This window comes from Ambystoma mexicanum, chromosome 8 (genome assembly GCF_040938575.1).
Source record: "Ambystoma mexicanum isolate Mex_15411 chromosome 8, UKY_AmexF1_1, whole genome shotgun sequence".
Taxonomy (NCBI): domain Eukaryota; kingdom Metazoa; phylum Chordata; class Amphibia; order Caudata; family Ambystomatidae; genus Ambystoma; species Ambystoma mexicanum.
Genome location: NC_090929.1, coordinates 737,749,144 through 737,766,804, shown reverse-complemented (window position 1 = coordinate 737,766,804; position 17,661 = coordinate 737,749,144).

Here is a 17,661-nt window from a genome sequence, read left to right as displayed (position 1 = left end):
CGACAATTAATTCTTAGTTTTAACTTCCATTCCTCCACAATGCATATACATTTCTCACTGTCTTGATGTGCCTATGTGCACATACTACAAGATCTGCATTTATAGAAACCATTTCCCAAATATTTCAACCAGTCACTGCCCCCTTTTCCCTAATTTACCTGCAGAAAACATGGGCTTGTTTTATTCTTGATGGTGGGGGCTCTGGTATAGATGAACCTGGGCTTTTCACTGATATCTTTTAAGTCACTATCTAGCTATGGAAGGTGCCAATGCCTATATATCATTTTGTATAATACGTTACTATCCTTTGATAATTTAGTAATATGATTAACAGTGGGTATGTGTGCAAGTTTGGTCTTCTCAAGTGGGTTAACCCTATTTTCCCTCTCAATATCCCTGATCTTGTCCCGAGCCTTGAGGACACATTCCCTTCAGTAACCCCTTTCAAGAAACTTGTTAGTGGTATACATTTTTGTTTGTACGCTTTATCGTTGCTACAATTTCTTCAGGCTCTATACAATTCTCCTACAGGAATATTTCAAATAGTGGTTTCCTGTGACAACTGCTAGCATGCAGCATCAAACTGACTTCTGTAGCTTTTCTGAAAGTCCTAGTTTCCAATTTTTTCATCAACCACATAAATATGCAGGTCTAAAAATCAATTTGCCAATTCATCAATATGCCCTATTAGTTCAATTCCAAACCTGTGGATATTGAGATGATGAACACATTTTAGCAAAGCTTTCTTTGTTACCATCCCTTATCAAAATCATGTCATCTATATAACGCTTCCACTTGCTCTGGTATATGTTTGCCTGGAGGGAAAAGGTCTCCTCAAACGGGTCCATAAAAAGGTTGGCCGAAGAGGGGGATATATTTCACCCCCATGGGAGCCCCCTTTCGTTGTAAATAATAGTCCTGGTTAAGAGAAAGTTGCTATGTTCTAGGGTAAAATTAAGGAACTCCTTAATCATCTCTACATGCTGCCGATTGGATTGCTTCAATAGCTAGTGAGTGTTCTATTGAGGTGTATAAATACTTTGCGCCTCATTACAAGTTTGGCCGTAGCCTTGCCAGTAAAACCGGCAGGCTGCCGCCAAACTTGCAATTTTTTCAGGCGCCTGCAAATGGGCAATGCTTACCTGTACTGTAGTTCCCGGACCGGCAAACTTATAATGAGGCCCTTTGTATCCTGTTTTCGATTCCGTCTGCTCTAAGATTTGAAGAACGTGGGTCGAATCCCTCATGTATGAAGGGTAGGGCAAGCACGTGTGCTTTAATGGCATTATCTATATATTCTGACAGACCCTCAGTAGCCCAAACAATGTCCAGAAGAAAGGTCAGGCTTCACTTGACGGCAGAATTATTAATGCCAATGACGTTTTCCAGGCGGTCAAGAAGAGTGTAGTTATTGATAGTGTGGAAGGTGGAACACATACTTGGCAAGCGACTGCAGTAGCTCCTCTCTCGTTAAGAAGAAGGCAGACCCAGTTTCCCTTCAAGGGTGGAACACGGATTGCTTCTAGCAGAACCATCATTTCCAGTGAAGTCTAAACATTGGGAGGTGGCCAGTTTTTCCAAGACTTTGACAATGAATGGTGTTCAGCAATGAGCCAGTAGTTAGCAGGGACTAATTTGTCATTACAGGGCTTTTTGGCAATGGATGGGATACTAGTCTTTTTTGCTACATCGGGACTATACCAGAGAAGAAGGGCTATTGAAAAGGGCCAGATTTTTAATATTGGGGCTGGCTGAGCAGTGAAGACTTGAGCAGCAAGGCAGATGCCTTCCTTTTCTTCACAGCGAACATGACGACAAAAGGAAAAGATGATTAAGTAAGTGCTCAGGGCGAATATTCTCATCCTATTTGATAGAATTGCATGGAGCCCAGCATTTAAGGTGTTAAAGAAAAGATCAGCGAGCTGACCCGAATAGGAAAGTATACTGAATACATCAATGAGATTTAGTAGCTTTGCTAATCGTATACGTTATAAAGTTAATGGAATGAAATGGGAATGAATAGGAATTGAAAGCACTGCATTTTGTAAAAGACTGAAGTGAGCTTCTGAGCTTTAAGCTGGGTCAGGTTAAGTTGCTGGCAAGAACAGATTTATGGGAACTGATCCCAAAGAGATGCATTGTCTCTGGTGCCAACAGGTTGGTGAATATCATGTGATGTTAGCTTGACCTGAATATGTTTGTGTATGTGAAACCTTTTCCCACGTAGTACTTAAAGCACCTCGTGTTTTGGAAACTAATCAATGATTGAAACAGCAAATTAAGCAACACAGCTATACTATGGCACATTCGGCCTAGCTCTTCTCATACTAACATGACCCCATGAACACCCCATCGTCCTAATAAAACACAGCTAGCTTAGGTGTCTCCTCAGGCCCAACGCAGCCAAAACTCAGTCTGGGTGTCCACCCTCCAGACTGAACAGATCCAACTGATCTCCTCAGCACCACACCTACCGCTAAGAAGTATCTATCATGCAACAACCACACCAGCTGCACACATATCCGGGGTGCCCACGCACCATAAGACACTCTCTCTCTCTCTACCGACTTGAACTGCGGTTCCCGAGGGCGTTCAACCTACTAGCTCTTTGAGGTCATACCAATTATACATAAGGCGCTATATAAATGCTAAGTAACATAACATAACAAGAACTGAGTGATTACTGTTTTAAAGTGAATATATACTACTGTCTATTATAAAGGGGAGATGTGATGTTTTATATTCAAAAATTGAGTTACGGGTAATTGTAAGTGGTTTTTTATTTGGTCTTCCAAGCGAGGTTTTGGAAATGTGTTTACATTTCTATGATTTTTTTTTAACTTAATGTTAATTGTTTTGTACTGTGGGTAGATAAAGCTGTTGAGCTGTTGATTGTCCTTCATTTTTTTATGGATGTTGTTAGACACATTTTTGTCATGTACTTATGAAACGGATGGGGAAATAGCTGGTACCTATCTGTCCTTGTCATTGTCTTATTCAAGGATGATGTATATTCAAATAAAGCAATGCATTTTTGCTAAGTACTTAAAGCCGTGAAACAATACTAAGGGAAACATAGGGTCTCATTAAGACCCCGGCGGTAGCAGTGCCGGTAAAAACAGCACGGCTGCCGCCAGAGTCATTTTTTTTTCTGGTGCCCGGCAATGGGGACTTACTGGGCATTACAGCCCAGCGGTCCTGGTAATTCCTCATTGCCGGTCGCCAGGAAAAATGACTCCCCATTCCCATTGGACTCAATGGGAATGGGGAGGACGGATGCACAGGCACTGTGTGCAACAGTGCTGGTGCACCTGTCAAGGTCTGCGAGCGGGGGCCATTCTGCCCGCCAGGTCAGACCTGGCAGGCAGAAAGGCACCCGCTCGCAGAACTCGGAGTATGCCAGTCCGGTAACAACAGTGCCGGTAGCTTATTGGCACCGTTGTTACCCGGACCGGCATAATCCTAATGAGGCCCATAACCTTATTGTGCGTCACATACCGAGCTGTTGATTGTCCTTCATTTATTTATGGATGTTGTTAGACACATGTTGTCATTTACCTATGAAAGGGATGGGGAAATAGCTGGTACCTATCTGTCTTTGTCCATGTTTAATTCAAGGATGACCTGTATTGAAATAAAGCAATGTATCATTTCTAAGTACTTAACCCTTTAAAAAACGACTTAGGGAAACATAATCTTAATGTGCGTCACATCCCGGCTCTATCCCTTTGAGTTATTCTTGCTTTATTTTTTTTAGGTGTAATTCAATTCACATCATTACTTGGAGCTTCATCAGGGGTTGGGCCGTGTGGTAAAAATGCAGTGGTAACACTTTTACTGCCACATTACCACTCGGCACAATCCCGAGTTTGGGGAAAACTCTGAGGATAGCCTCCAGCTCTGAGCTGGAGGTGAATGCGCCGACTTTCTGCCAATTTTCTTCGGTGCAATTACCGTGGCGCAATTACTGCTGCAGTAATTATGCCGAACATGCCTCCTTGAGTCCTATGGACTGAAGAAGATGGGGACTTACACTTCCACCAAAACTTGGGATCCGGCACTAATAGCGCCAAACCAAGTTGCTAAACCGGCAATTGTGTTAAGCAGATTCCTAGTGGATCTACAGCTGGGCTACCAACCAACTTCTGATGAGGCCCCTGGTCTCCTCTTTGGTTCTTTTCCCATTCTGTAATGCGTAGCATGCAATAAATTGGAGGCGGGAGGGGCACAGGAAGTATGGCCCCGCCGCCTCTCATTATTGTGCTTACAATGTACACACGCTAGCTGGCCAGAGAGGACCCTCTCCTGTCAGTGACCCTCCAGCCTGTCATTATTGTACTTACAATGTACACATTCTGGCTGCCAGAGGGGACCCTCTACTGTCAGTGAGCTCCCCCTATGAAGAAGAGGGGCATGCCATTCAGACATGTGTGGCAGCCACACTGTGTTGAGGGTGCGTGCCAGTAAGTGAAATATCATTTAAGTGTATGAAATGTGTTTGTATGTATGTTTGTTTTTATGTATGTGTGCATGCAGGGAGTTGTAACTGTGAATGAGAGCGTGTTTGAAGTGGAAGCGGGCAGCTACATTTAGTGGTGGGTGCTGCTAGGGGGCACAGCATTCTTTTTTGCTTTACCATTGATGCACAGTCTAAAATGTCATGCCACAGTAAGACTACATGGTCAGACTGGTGCCACTACCATAGGCCAGTGAAGCCATACAATAACACTTACTTGTTTGCTTTACTCTTTTACTGTGCATCAAAGGTAAAGCAACATGTAAGTATTATTACATGTCTTCACTGGCCTACGGTGGTGGTGTCAGTGTGGCCATATAGCCTTACTGTTGTATTACATTTTGTACTGTGCATCAAGAATAAAGCAAACATGATAACTGCCATTGCGTGGTTTGCCTGGCCTATAGTTGTGCTCCAGACTGCATATACTTTTTTACTGTGGCATGGCCTTTTTAACTTGGCATCATCTGTAAATCGAACATGATATATAATATGTGGCTTGACTGGCATACTTTGGTGGTGCCAGTCAGGCCATATGGTATTAATGTGGCACGGCAGTTGTTACTGTTTATCAAGGATAAAGCAAACATAATACATCTTAGTGCGGCACTTGACTGGTCTACATTGTTGGCATCAGTCTAGCCATGTATTCCTATTGTGGCATGCCATTTGTTAATGCTCATCAAGGATAAAGTAAACAAGACAAGTGTGATTACGTGGCTTGACTAGACTGTTTGTTGGTGGTGCCAGTCTGTATATATTTTCTTACTGTGGCATATTATTGTTTAATGGGAATCAAAGGTAAAAGCAAACATAAATGTTAATACATGGTTAGGTTGGGCTACATTGGTACAAATAGTGTGGATATACTTTCTTTTGTGTGGCAAGGCATTTTTCACTGGCTGGATTTTCTTACATTGTCATACTGGCATACATTGGTGAAGCATGCATGGACATGTATGGGCACATCCAGCAAGAACATGCTTTTTCTACTGTGATATGTATTGTGGGCAAAGGCATCATGAAAATGTGTTGCAAAATGCTGCAGTGCACTGTTTGCCACCTGTAACTATTGAATTTTTTCATGTGCTACCATACAAAACTGATCGCATGCTCTGTGGCTTTTTACCCAATTGTTTACAGAAAGCGTGCTTTAAAAATGTGCCATGTTACTCATTACTTAAATATTCTCAGGGGGAGAAATACCCAAAACCCCTCAGTGTTGGTTTGGGCTCCCTTGCTAGGTTTGGTCTCCTCCCCATATACAGGGAAAACATTTGCGCCCCTCCAATTAAAAAAATCACCAGCCAGCTCTGTACAGGCCATCCTTGATGAAATACCTAGAAAGCAAGGTGCCACTCCATTTACATTTATAGTAGTAGGGTTTGTGTATACAAACAAGTGATGCAAAAACAGGAGACTCTAGGCTACTTTCTCTTCCCACAGGAGACAACTGACATCCCCCAAAAAATAAGAACTCCCCCCCTGAAGAAGACCTGGTAGATGGTAGGGTTGAAATGTGTGGGGAATAGCAGTATCCTACTTTAACAGCAGAGACTTTTGTTCAATAATTACAAATATATTGAATAAAGAGTACATCTTGTGATACGTGTAAGATTATACAAATTAGTGGAATTTGTTAGAGGTCGCATTGTTGTGTTTATGTTAAAGTTGTTTAAGATGTACCACACGTTTTTGACACATAGATGGGATGAGTCAGAGCAAACATACATAAGCACTGGAGAAGAAATTAGAACATGGCATTGGATTGTGCCTTCCAGACGCACTGCCCGATTTGGTCTCCTTTCCATCAAGCCCACGTATTCCTTTACCTCTCACTTCCTGATGTTCTTCTCTTACTACTCTTCCGTTCCCACTCCACCCACGTTCCGTTCACTCATTCTACTCCCAATGTCTTCCTCCTCTGTCACTCCGATGTCTCTCATGTCTTCTTTACCTCACCTACACACTTTGAGGTTACTACTCTCTACACAGCAAAGCTACTCTCTCCTCCCTACTGCTACTCTCTCCTTAACATTATTACTACTACTCCACCCCACCTCCTACTCACAAACACTCTTTTCACTCACCAAATTACTTGACATTCACTCCCTGCACTTCGTTCCCTAAACCCACTTGCCACTCTTTTAAACACAGTCACAATGCAGTACCACTTGCACTCCCTAAACAATGCCTTACCGTCTTCAAGAATCACCTCCACAATCTACTCCATCATCCTTCCTCCTGCTGGTCTTTCGGTCTGCCCCTTCACCTCCCCGGACTTCACCTGAACAAGCTAAACCTTCCTGTATGCTGTAGCTTCTTTTTACCCCTCTCTACTTCCTCATTGGTCCTCTGACCTTGGCCAGTTGGGTCTTGTCTTCCCTGTTCGGGAGGGATCAGTGCTATTATATGTTTTACATTGCGAGTTACATCGCTGACCATTTTCTCTGTGTGGAACAGCCGAGGTGTTCGAAAGGCAGCCAGGGCTACACTTCTTTAATGTCTGTGTTCAGGAACTGAGGAGTGGTCCCCGTGAGGAATATACAGTCTGTTTGGGCAGACACCTCTCTATGCAAAGCACATGGCAGTCTAGTGGACTCCTCTTTGGGCACCCTGAGGCTAGTGAGTAGGGCTCATCTTAGGGGACTGCATGTAGAAGCTCCATCTCCTGGCTCTGTTCGTCTCCTTCCCATGTCACTGAGCGCTCTCTTACATTGCTGTCTGTGAGAACCAAGTCTCTTTCTCCCAAGGGTTTCTTTCTGCGCCAGAGGTTTCGCAAGTTTCTTTGTCGGGTGCTGATGATTCTTTGCCTCGTGGGTGTTCACCTTCCTATGTTATTAGGTTTGTGAAATTAGTCGAGAGCACTCTGCTAGCATTTTGAGTCACAGTCATGGGGTGATGCAATTTGGTACTGCGTAGATACAAGTTGGCGCATGAACAGGAATTGGGGCCCGCCCAACTGCCACAAAAGCCCCCCCCCCCCCCGGGTTAGGACTGGCACGGGATTTCTCCATAGGTCTCCCACCCAAGACTGAGAGGGATTACCATCCCTCTTGACATGGTCAGGCTAGGTGATGTAGACTGGTTCTTGGGGCAGTGAATTCCCAAGCCCCCACAAAGGAATGTATATACATGATGTTATTTGCTACCACTGTTATTTTATTAAATTACATAGGATTTAGGTCGTTTTATACCATTAAATAAGACTCACTTTTTACTCAAGCTTCACTGCTCCAGTAGGTATCACAAAATATGCAGTCCTATGTGGTAGCACAGTTATTCTTAGTTTCAGTAATAATGCACCAACTGGTAATGGTCCTAAAAATGTACTTAGATTATTAAACACTGTTTAACCCCACAAGCATAAATGTAGAAATGTAAGCAGCACTTTACAACACTGGCCAAATGCTTTCTTTAGAGTCAAGATGCAATACTGTGTGCAGAGCCCCCCACGACCCCCTCGACCCCCCCCCCCCCGAACCGGGGCAACCTGTAGGAAAGGTAAGTTATATTAATAGTAATATTAGATGTACAGAGGCTTTTCATTTCTACCCCCTGTGTGTATATTTCCATGTCACTCACCAATTTCAATGTTCATAATTCTCGAAGTGTGTGGTAATAGTATATGTCTTTAGCTGGCATCTTCAAGTTTTAGTCAATCTTTAAAAAAATGCAATAATAACTAGTAAATCCAATGATTTATAGTAGATGATTATAGTATCGTCTATACCTTATATGCAAATACATTTCATGTCCCATGACTTACCTGTAGTATTTATGTAAGATGAGTATGTCCTGCTACCAATAGTACTATGCCCCAGACAGACTCCACCTCATGGTCCCTTCGTATCCTGATTCCTGCTGGAGGGGCTGCCAGGAAAGGAGCACCTATGTCCACATGTGGTTGCTATGCACAAAGTTCCAGCCTTACAGGAAAGAGGTCCTTTCACACATTCAACCCCTTCTGGGAATTGATGTGCCCCTCGACCCACTGATCATATTATTGGGGACTGCGGGAAGGGCCTCTACCCTCTTTCTGGCTGCAAAGCTAAGTTTCTCACTTACCTTCTCCTCGCAGCCTGGAAAGCTGTGGAGAGTCCGCTCATGGGTATGTGTTGGGGGAAACTTTGGAAGATGCTAGTCTCTTAGAAAATAACTGTGTTAGTTCGGGATAGCACCCGAGCTAATAGCGTTACAGCCACCCGGTCCGGCGCTATTAGGGCCGGATCAAGAGTTGGGGGGTAATGGGTATTCCCCATTTTCAGCGCAATTAGCGCACGCTAATTGCATTTGAAAATGGGCGTTAAGTTGGTGCATTTACTCCCAGTTAAATGCTGCCAGACTTGTGATTGGGTAGACCCTTAGATGCAGTGATAATGTCATTACTGGCGCATTTGAGGCTACCGCCCGACTCGTAATAAGGCCTACTGTCTGTTAGAATGTTTTATATCATGTACTATGTTTGCATCAATCCTGTGCTTACACGCCCACCATCATTGTGCCTGTGCGTGTTCATTAACGCTTGCTTATCAGCTATTGTTTGTGTGTGCGTATATGTGCTGTCACCCCAGTCTCTTAAAATTCAATAAATAAAGTTGTTAAAAAAAAGATGAGGATGTTCTGTAATGAATCATCCTAGTTTCCCCTTTCTAGCCGCGTATAACATAGCCGTCATTTTTTATGATATTTATATTGCAGGGTACGTAACGCATACGCAACGCGTGACATCACATCTGCGTTGTATTTTGTTAACATTGCAGCATCCATTTATGTGCCAAAGGCCACGGTTAAAGTAACGTCATCAGTTGGTTGCAATAAATATATTAGAGTTAGTTTGGTTTTTGCAATATTGTAAGCATGATAACTTTATTGTAATAAATTAACACAAGTGTGTTGGAATTGTCAATTAGGCATCTCTGATTTGATGAATTATAAATGTACAGAACATCCGTGTGTGTGATTATAAATACAGAGGTGATACCTTCCTGTGCTTTACACCCATGTTAACAGTGTAGTGCATATGAAATAATCTCCTGTGTCCTGCTACATTGGCTGGTCATTATTCTCTATTTGCTCATAGTTAGCTATATTTTCCTTTAGAATTGTAAAAGAAATTGAGATGTAAATAAATGAGATTGCTTATTATTTAAACTTGTTTCAAGTTGGTAACCTCTATAGGAATAGTATTATAGCTTATTTCATGGCAACATAATTTTATATATAAATTTAGAAGTAAGAAGATCCCAACTAAGGACAAACTGACTCGCGGTGAACAAGAGATCTTGTCTAATTTACACGCACTTGATGACTATGTAATCAAACCATCGGATAAAGGAACCAACATAGTCATCATGAATCGGCAAAATTACGTCAATGAAGCCAATAGACAACTTACAGATAAAGATTGTTATGCGCAATAAGATGTAGATCCCATAGCAGAGATGAATGATAAACTATTCAAGTTATTTACTGTATGGAAAGAGAGAGGTCTGCTCAACAAAGATATGTGCAAATTTCTACATCCAAAATTCCCGGTGATGCCCACCATCTATTTTTCGCTTAAGGTGCATAAAAACAAAACAAGACCCCTTGGAGGCCCATAGTTACACTATGTGGTGCACTTTTTGAAAATATTTCAAAATTGGATGAAACCTTAGTGAATTTTGTCACCACTTTACCATCGTATTTAAGAGATACTAAGGACTTCTTGAATAAAATTGACGGCATCCCCGGGGAAGCCACTTTCTTGTTAACAACATTGGATGTAGTTTCACTTTATAAATCGATAAAACACACAGATGGCTTGAAAGCATGCAAGTACTTCTTACAGGCCAGTTCACTCAACTATCTACAACATGGGAAGAAGATTTCAGAGATGATCAATCTATGTTTGACAAATAACAGTGTCCTATTCAACAAAGGTTTCTATACACAGCTGCAGGGTATAGCAATGGGGACCACCTTTGCTCCCTATGCAAACCTAACCATGGGCTGGTGGGAGAAGTTCACGGCATGGCACCCGGATGACAGTCATCACACAGCCAAAATTGCACGGTGGCTGTGCTACATTGATGACTTATTTATTATCTGGGAGAGAACGATTACTAAATGGTTGGATTTTGTCAAGTCATTAAAAGTGAATGAACTCAATTTGCAGTTCACCGAAAGCCACAGTAATACTGCTATCGTCTATTTAGATATTCTTGTAACTGTGGCACAAGGTGAACTAGTGCCAGAACTCTACAGAAAACCTACAAGTTCCAAAATACCATTACACGCTAAGAGCAACCACCCCAGAGCCCTCAAATGGAGCATACCCTACGGTGAATTTATTCAAATAAGGAGAAATTGTTCCCAAATTGAAACTTTTGATAAAGAATGTAGACACATGGCCTCAAGGTTTCAACAGAGAGGTTAGCCTAAGAGAGTGCTAGAAAGAGCATACAGCAAAGCACAAGACAAACCACGCTCCTCTTTATTGATGTCTAATTGAATGACCCAAGAGGACCCAGATTTTATGGATACAAGACTTAATCTAACATTCAGAAAAGGCTCTAAGAACATACATCATATAATTCACAAACATTGTACTGAAACAGGACGAACATCTGGGTAACATCTTGGGAGATAACATTAACATCACCCCCAGGTGCTCCACCTCGTTAAGAGATAACTTAGTATCATGCTACAAGACCCCAAAGGTTACTTAAGCTGGCCAAAGTTGGCTGAGTACTAAAATAGATGGGTTTCACAAATGTATGAAATGCAAGGCATGTCAATTTGCCATAAATACCAAAGACTATTTGCCCCCCATACTGCTATAAAATGTCACCATCAAGTCTAGGATCACTTGTGAAACTGAGTATGTGATATATGTACTCACGTGCCCGTGTGATAAATGGTATGCCAGGAGCACAATAGGAAAACTAAAACTGAGGGTGCTACAACATATAAGATCTATTAAAAATGATGTTGACTCGACATACCCGATGGCTTTACATTTTGAAGAGAAACACGGAGACAAGTTAGAGGGTTTTGCTTACTTTGGTATACATACTGTTCCAAAAGCACCCAGAGAAGGGAACCGAGAGCTCCTCCTCAGACAATTTGAGACCAAATATATTGTGGATCTGGAAACCAAAAAACCTAGGGGTCATAATCTTGATGAGGAACTGTATACTTTCTTGGGTACCTGAAGATGGAAATCAGGAGTTGATCAATTAAGCATTTTATTTGAGACCATGTGGAATTACAGCTCTCTACCCACACATTTCATTGTTTAGTTTATGACACCTGTATCTCCCTTTAGACCTAGGTATAGGGAATTTCTCACACAAGACACATGGTGGCTGTAATTAAGCACTGAACAATATAGGTTAGGAGGTTTTTGGCGCAAGGACTGCCTTTCTGATGCTATGTGGGTAGAAATATATGAATTTGTATGACAGACTTTATATAGACTTATCGAATGTATTTTAGATTACCTCTATTCACTAACTCATTTTAAACTTGTTCTTTTTTCCAGGGTGGGCAATTTCTTTGCCTTCACATATAGATACATTGGTCAGCTCATTTATTATCATCTTACATATCCTTTGTTGTACTTTTAATTAGCTTTGGTTGGACATGAAGACATTTGGTAAGTTGTAGTATGATGCGGTAGGACAACAGCGCAGCTATTGGACTCAGCCATATGAGATGCACTAGCACTTTATAAAGGGACTGTAGGGAGCACCTAGCACCTTATGAATGGCTGCTACCATAAGACCTAGCACTTTAGGAATTGCTGTTATTATATAGCACTTTGCTATAAAAGTATAGTTACCAAGCTGCTAGAAGCACAATGCACTTTTTAGAGATTAGGCAGCTAACAGCATACTTGCACTTATAGCTGCTAGAAGCACCAGGCACTTTATTATGATTATTTGCACGTGTGGCAGCACCTTTGAGTCCGTAGTAGACACACATTGCACAGAGTCCAGACATTAGCAAGCGGGCAATGAATGGCAGTCAGCATAGAATTCAGACTATGCATGAACACAGATATCAGACAGTGCTTCTAGTCAACCACATACTAGCCTTTCGTAAATAAGGAAGCTAATGCAGGAGTTTTCGACTGTAACCGGCTCCTGTTTACATTTATGCCATTAGAGCAGAATGGAGGCATTTTTCGATTATGTGTCCAAATTTTGGTTCGTAATGGCAAATTACTGCAACATTTGATGCCAGTAGTTTTTTAATTAAGCACATGGTTCCATATATATCATTAGATTGTATACATGAGTGGAACACTATGGAGTTAGATATTTGATTTAATATTAACCTTTGTTATCTGTCTGAACTATAACCCGCAATGCAGTCAGCATATTACATAGCCTGTCCATTTGATGACCGCCACAATACACTGTTCCAAGATGTCCGACCTGATACCTATGAAGCTAAGACTAGCCATTGATTGTATACTACTCTACAAGGAACGACCATAGAGAGCATGAGAGCATTATTGTCCTGTACCTATGTTTACATCGTGAACGTGACCAAGTGGTGTGTGTACCACAAATCGCATTGTTTTTGCAGTGATTTTCTTCTTAATTAAAGATTTTTTTTTTTTGGCCTGGCATACTTTTGGTGATTGGACTCAGGGTTCGGAAAACATTTTCTCCTCTGGACTGCTCTTGGAGTGCAACCCAAACACTCTGTACTGCGGTGTTTTATCATATATATATATATATCTGTATAGGTGGTGGTCCGGGGGGATGGCTGCTCCTTGTACAAATGAGCTCCTTTACAAGAGGTTGATGGTTCCCAAAGTCAGTATTCTAAAACAATATCTGATAGAAATGTGAAATGCATATTAGCTGGTCGCCAGTAAGACAAATATTCTTCAACCTGGCAAAATTAAAACTTCTCATCAAATATATCATGCCGCTTAGTGTTGTTGTAGACTGCAGATATTCCAACATGTTATATTTACAAGCAATAATGAATACCAGATCTCAGCTAGTATAGGAATACATTAATTTCATGCTCATGGTTAAGTCCAATAGTCATTCATCTAAGTTTGCAAATCATCCTAGATTCTAGCTGTCTGAGCTGTAGATGTATGTCACCTCCTCTAAATTTCACTCGAACAAGCCTAATGAATCGAATCTTTGCTTTTTCTCCCATTTGCTGTTCTTCCTGCCAATGGTGGGCTAATGGTATTCTCTGGATTTTATTGTTTAGGCTCCCCACATAGATCTTCTCACAAATGCAAACAATAGCATATACTATGTATTTGGAATGACAATTAATTAACTCTTAATTTTAACTCCCATTCCGCCAATGCATATACATTTCTCACTGTATTGATGTGCATATTTGCAAATACTACAAGATCTGCATTTATGGAAACCATTTCCCAAAGATTTCAACCAGTCACTGTGCCCTTTCCCCTCATTTACCTGCAGAAAAGATGGGCTTGGTTTATTCTTGATGGTGGGGGCCCTTGTTTAGATAAACCTGGGCTTTTCACTGATATCTTTTAAGTCACTATCTAGCTATAGAATGTGCCAATGCCTATATACCATTTTGTATAATACATAACTATCTTTTGATAATTTAGTAATGTGATTAACGGTGGGTATGTGTGCAAGTTTCGTCTTCTCAATTGGGTTAAGCATATTTTTCCCCTCTATATTCCTGATCTTGTCCGAGCCTTGAGGACACATTGCCTTGAGTAACTCCTTTCAAAAAACTTGTAAGTTAGAAGTTCACATTCTTGTTTGTACAGTTTATCCGTGCTACAATTTCTTCAGGCTCTATGCAATTCTCCTACAGGAATATTGCAAATAGTGGTTTCCTGTGACCATTGCTAGCATGCAGCATCAAACTGACTTCTGTAGCTTTTCTGAAAGTCCTAGTTTCCAGTTTTCCATCCACTACATAAATATGCAGGTCTAAAAAAAAAATTGACAATTCATCAATATGCCTTATTAGTTAAATTCCAAACCTGTTCATGTTGAGATGATCAACACATTTTACCAAAGCTTTCTTTTTTGCCATCCCATATCAAAATCATGTCATCTATATAACGCTTTCAAACTTTCACTTGGTGCTGGTATATGTTTGCCTGGAAGGCAAAGGTCTCCTGAAACTGGTCCATAAAAAGGTTAGCCAAGGAGGGGCCATATTTCGCCCCCATAGAATCCCCCTTTGGTTTGTGAATAATAGTCCTGGTTAAATAGATAATTGCTATACTCTAGGGTAAAATTAAGGCACTTCTTAATCATCTCTACATGCTCCTGATTAGATGCAGAGAAGTCTTTGAATATATAGGCAATTGCTTCAATAGCTAGTGAGTGTTCAATTGAGGTGTACAAAGATGTTGGGCCTGATTCATGGAAGTATTTTATAACGGTGCAATCCCATAGGAAAACGTTCCATGAATCATGCCCATTGTATCTTGTTGTCCATTCCGTCTGCTCTAAGATTTGAAGAACTTGGGTCGCCCTGATGTATGAAGGGTAGGGCAAGCACGTGTGCTTTAATGGCATTATCTATATATTATGACAGACCCTCAGTAGCCCAAACAATGTCCAGAAGAAAGGTCGGGTTTCACTTGAAGGCAGAATTATTAATGCCAATGACGTTTTCCAGGTGGTCAAGAAGAGTGTAGTTATTGATAGTGTGGAAGGTGGAACACATACTTGGCAAGCGACTGCAGTAGCTCCTCTCTCATAAAGAGGATGGCAGACCCAGTTTCCCTTCAAGGGTGGAACACGGATTGCTTCTAGCAGAAACATCATTTCCAGTGAAGGCTAAACATTGGGTGGTGGTCAGTTTTTACCAGAGAAGAAGGGCTATTAAAAAGGGCCAGATTTACAATATTGCCCTTTATGGGGCTGGCTTAGCAGTGAAGACTTGATCTGCTAGCTCACTATTCTTAGAGAGGCACAGATCCACCCTACTGATGAGGTCCAACCAGACCGAAACACGTGTCTGGGGATGCTGTTGGTACTCTTGTTCAGAGGAGAATTGCCTAGCATTTCGGTGCTGGACTGCCCCAGGGCAGGACAAAGACTGATATGTTTGGGATATTTCTTCTCTGTGAAAGATAGTGAGCTAAAGACTCTAGTCCTGGTTACGAGAGACTTACCCAATGTCTGGCAGAGGGACTCCCAGGACCCCCCTTGTTAATCCGCAAGGCAGGTGCCTTCCTTTTCTTCAAAGAAAACATGACGTCAAAATGAAAAGAAGATTAGAGTATTATCGTATTTGTTAGAATTGCATAGAGCCCAGCGTTTAAGGTGTTTAAGAAAAGATCAGCGAGCTGACCCGAATAGTTAAGGATACCGAATACATCCATGAGATGTAGTAGCTATGCTAATTGTATACGTTATAAAGTTAATGGATTCATGTAATGGGAATGGAAAGGACTGCATTTTGTAAAAGACTAAAGTGAATTTCTGAGCTTTATGCTGGGTCAGGTTAAGTAGCTGGCAAGAACAGATTTATGGGAACTGATCCCAAAGAGATGCATTGTCTCTGGTGCCAACAGGTTGGTGAATATCATGTGATGTTAGCTTGACCTTAATATATTTGTGTATGTGAAACCTTTTCCCACATAGTACTTAAAACACCTCATGTTTTGGAAACTGATCAATGGTTGAAACAATGAATTAAGCAAGAAGTGAATGTGTACTACCGTCCATTATAAAGGGGAGATGTGATGTTTTTTATTTGCAAATTCGAGTCACATGTAATTGTAAGTGGTTTTGTATTTGGTCTTCCAAGCAAGTTTTTGGTAATGTGTTTATATTTCTAGGAGGTTCTTTTTTTTTGTACTGTGGGTAGATAAAGTTGTTGAGCTGTTGATTGTCCTTCATTTATTTATGGATGTTGTTAGACACATGTTGTCATTTACCTATGAAAGGGATGGGGAAATAGCTGGTACCTATCTGTCTTTGTCCATGTTTAATTCAAGGATGACCTGTATTCAAATAAAGCAATGTATCATTTCTAAGTACTTAACCCTTTAAAAAACGACTTAGGGAAACATAATCTTAATGTGCGTCACATCCCGGCTCTATCCCTTTGAGTTATTCTTGCTTTATTTTTTTTAGGTGTAATTCAATTCACATCATTACTTGGAGCTTCATCAGGGGTTGGGCCGTGTGGTAAAAATGCAGTGGTAACACTTTTACTGCCACATTACCACTCGGCACAATCCCGAGTTTGGGGAAAACTCTGAGGATAGCCTCCAGCTCTGAGCTGGAGGTGAATGCGCCGACTTTCTGCCAATTTTCTTCGGTGCAATTACCGTGGCGCAATTACTGCTGCAGTAATTATGCCGAACATGCCTCCTTGAGTCCTATGGACTGAAGAAGATGGGGACTTACACTTCCACCAAAACTTGGCATCCGGCACTAATAGCGCCAAACCAAGTTGCTAAACCGGCAATTGTGTTAAGCAGATTCCTAGTGGATCTACAGCTGGGCTACCAACCAACTTCTGATGAGGCCCCTGGTCTCCTCTCTGGTTCTTTTCCCATTCTGTAATGCGTAGCATGCAATAAATTGGAGGCGGGAGGGGCACAGGAAGTATGGCCCCGCCGCCTCTCATTATTGTGCTTACAATGTACACACGCTAGCTGGCCAGAGAGGACCCTCTCCTGTCAGTGACCCTCCAGCCTGTCATTATTGTACTTACAATGTACACATTCTGGCTGCCAGAGGGGACCCTCTCCTGTCAGTGAGCTCCCCCTATGAAGAAGAGGGGCATGCCATTCAGACATGTGTGGCAGCCACACTGTGTTGAGGGTGAGTGCCAGTAAGTGAAATATCATTTAAGTGTATGAAATGTGTTTGTATGTATGTTTGTTTTTATGTATGTGTGCATGCAGGGAGTTGTAACTGTGAATGAGAGCGTGTTTGAAGTGGAAGCGGGCAGCTACATTTAGTGGTGGGTGCTGCTAGGGGGCACAGCATTCTTTTTTGCTTTACCATTGATGCACAGTATAAAATGTCATGCCACAGTAAGACTACATGGTCAGACTGGTGCCACTACCATAGGCCAGTGAAGCCATACAATAACACTTACTTGTTTGCTTTACTCTTTTACTGTGCATCAAAGGTAAAGCAACATGTAAGTATTATTACATG